The following is a 3,670-nucleotide window of genomic DNA, read 5'->3' as shown; positions in this document are numbered from 1 at the left end:
GATATACTTTTGGAGGACGTCCTTCTGTAAGTCCTCATTTGGTCCATCCGGTGGGCCTTGTATGTCAAAGAATAAATTATTCTTCAAAGTGTTTTTTTTTAATAGATACAAATATAATATGTTGCACGTCAAGTTATCCCATTTTCTGTTATCAAGGTGAATTAGGGAATATTATACATATCGCCAAAATAGAAAAAAAAATCCATAAAATAAAACTGGATCAAAATTTCTTAATAACATAAACAAGCTTGTTGCATTGTGAAAAAGTAACTTTTTATTTTTCTATTTTTTTTTTTATCTCGCTGACGGCAATGGTTATTTGTCGACTATTTCAGGACCTAGTTTGAAATATAAAAATATTTTTTCTTCAAAGCCATTGGAGTTTTAACAAAATCTAACTTTCTTGTCTATCAGTTTGAATTTGAATGGAATCATATAACTGTGGATATATATCATATATAATGTGTATATATACATATAAACAAACAAATGTATATACATACATATATATATATAATATATATATATATATATATAATATATATATATATATATATATATATATATAATGTATGTATATACATTACATATATATATATATATATTATATATATATATATATATATATATATATATATATATATATATATATATATATAAGCTCAAATATAAGTCCCTAACACGTAAGTATTATAAATTACCAAGAAAAATTACAATTAGTCCAACAAGCTGTGTGAGTGTGTGTGTTGTATATATATATATAGAGAGGAGAGAGAGAGAGAGAGAGAGAGAGAGAGAGAGAGAGAGAGGAGAGAGAGAGAGAGAGAGAGGAGAGAGAGAGAGAGAGAGAGCGCTTAAATTGTGCTACAGACGAAATACACGGAACGTTGAAGGCCAATATAAACAAATCGGGCATAACTAACAAATGAAAGATAACTGAATATTCCATCGAAATGGAAACTGATTGATTTTGTTTGATCTAATGTCATGACACTGCAACAGCCGTGATGAAAATAAACAAAATTTGAAACTGTGATAAATCAATCAATTTGCTTGCCTGACGTCACAATTTTTTTTTTAATAATATTACCCGTCTTCTAAAAATCCAATTATTAATATCCGGTGGGAACCTACATAAATATAATGAAATTTGTACATCAATTATGATTAAAAACAAAATTGGATTATGTAATCAGTAAATGAGATTTAAAAATTTTGTCAGCAATTTACTAAATACAAAAAACCTCTGATATCTCGAAGATAACACTGAAAATTTATGTTCAGGGAGACCGCAAAGTTCCGGAACTTTGTCTTCATCTAGTCCATGGACGAAAGGAGAAAAAAAAATGGACGAGAAGAAAACGGACCGAGAGAGAAGAAACAAGGGACGAAAGAGAAGAAAAAAATGGACGAAAGAAGAATAAGACGAAAGAGAGGAAAAACGGGACGAAACAAGAAACAAGGGACGAAAGAAGAAAAAAATGGACGAAAGAAGAAAAAAATGGACGAAAAAAAGAAAAAAAGGGACGACAGAAGGAAAAATTGACGAAAGAAGACAGACAAAATAGAAAAAAGGGACGAAAAAGAAAGAAGGGACGAAAAGGAAAAAAGGGACGAAAAGGAAAAAAGGGACGAAAAGGAAAAAAGGGACGAAAAAGAAAGGGACGAAAAAGAAAGAAGGGACGAAAAGGAAAAAAGGGACGAAAGAAGAAAAAAGGGACGAAAGAAAAAGGGACGAAAGAAGGGGACGAAAGAAGATAAAATGGACGAGAGAAGATAAAAATGGACGAGAAGATTTAAAGGGACGAGAGAAAAGGAAAAAAGGACGAGAAGAATTACTGGGACGAGAGAAAAGGAAAAAAAAAGGACGAGAAGAATTAAGAGGACGAGAGAAGAAAAAAGGGACGGAAGAGAAGAAAAACTGAAGCGAAAGAGAAGAAAAGGGGGGACCGAAAACATAAATCAGCACTAAATCGATTTCTTTAAAGTATGAATATCACCGGAGAGAGAGAGAGGAGAGAGAGAGAGAGAGAGAGAGAGAGAGAGAGAGGAGAGAGAGAGGAGAGGAGAGAGAGGAGAGAGAGAGAGGCCACTACTTCGAAACACACTTACAATTGGATTTCGACAGTTGAAAGAATTAATGTTAAAATAACTTTAAATTTGGATGCCACATCGAGTTCAACCTCGTATTAAGGTCACTGGAATGTCCGATGACACAGCATCTTGGCTCATCCGATATACTATCCAGGAACTTGTTTGACCTGTTTTGTTTGATTATGTGCAACGGTTGATTAGTGTTCGTTGAAACGCAACAAAATGGGACAGCTACAAGCTCGGGGCCTGTGAGGGCAAACGAGGCGCAACCAATCTTGGTTGGTTTATAGAGCAGCGCAAGATAGGATTGCCAGCCTCTTGACAGTCGCTGGTTCTGCGATTTTAAGAGGAATAATTCGTCGTTTTTTTTTTTTTGTTGGTCAAATTGAGTAGGGGTCCTTTCTTAGATCGATAGAAATTAAGCCTTGGAGCTTTATCGTAATGATTCTAAGAGTTCTCTTGCTTGAGGGGACACTCAGATACACTATCTTATTGTTTCTGTTTCCTTATTTCCTTTCTCACTGGGCTATTTTCCCTGTTGGAGCCCTTGGGTTTATAGCATCCTGCATTTTCAACCAGGTTGCAGTTTTGCTGATAATAATAATAATAATAATAATAATAATAATAATAATAATAATAATAATGGCATATTTGCCCTGTGAGAAATTTCATGGAATTATTACTAAATTGTCCTCTCAAAGTTATCACTGTTTTCACATTGCCTATTTTTCTGCACCAAATGATAAACCAGCATCATATAACACATCACTCATTCACCAAACGATTGGTACTATCTTTTCTGTCTATTGAACACAAATGTCTTGACAGTTTCCATCGATATCATTCATCAAGATGAAAAAAAAAAAAACAAATTCAGCATGGTTCCTTATGGAATACCAGACACAACTGTTGTACTGGATAGTACAGTAATCTGTTAGCTGAAAGTTGACGGACCTGATCCGGAGAGAGGAAAACAGTTTAGCTTATTACTACAAAAAGCTGATATCAGGACTAAAGATGTTGAGACTTATTTTGAGAATATACTGAACGCTATCTAATTCCTTTAAGAGTACTACTACAGTAGATTTGCCAGAGAATTATAGAATATACCACACAAAATTTTCAAGTGTGGGCAAATGATTATACACAAAAATATATAGGTCACTTATTAATAATATTAACATCACTATTACCAGCTAAGCTACAACCCTAGTAGAGAAAGCAAGATGCTATAAGCCCAAGGGTCCAACAAAGAAAAATAACCCATTGAGGAAAGGAAATAAATAAACAACAAGAGAAGTAATGAACAACTATTCTAAACTTTTAAGAACAATAATAACATTAAAATAGATCTTGCATATATAAGCTATAAAAGACCACCTTACGTCAAACCTGTTCAACATAAGTCTTTTCGGCTGATTTGTACCAGATAAGAAAAAAGGTCCTTCCAGGTATCCTGCCCACCTTTCCAAATCTTACTGTCTACCGTAGGGTGATATACTCAATCGAAGTCTCGACAAAGTCGTGGTAAGGTACCGTCAATTCTACCGTCTAATTCTGAGATACTGATCAGTCA

At 33.8% G+C, this 3,670-nt stretch overlaps 1 protein-coding gene across 1 annotated transcript in view; it reads right to left on the bottom strand.

The window, feature by feature from the left end:
* The window catches only part of LOC137644581 (mismatch repair endonuclease PMS2-like), a 13,125-nt gene that overhangs the window by 1,822 nt on the left and 7,633 nt on the right, over positions 1–3,670 (bottom strand). The window lies entirely within an intron of this gene.

Source organism: Palaemon carinicauda, chromosome 7 (assembly GCF_036898095.1).
Source record: "Palaemon carinicauda isolate YSFRI2023 chromosome 7, ASM3689809v2, whole genome shotgun sequence".
NCBI classification, from domain to species: Eukaryota; Metazoa; Arthropoda; class Malacostraca; order Decapoda; family Palaemonidae; genus Palaemon; species Palaemon carinicauda.
This window is presented reverse-complemented; position numbering and strand designations above follow the sequence as displayed.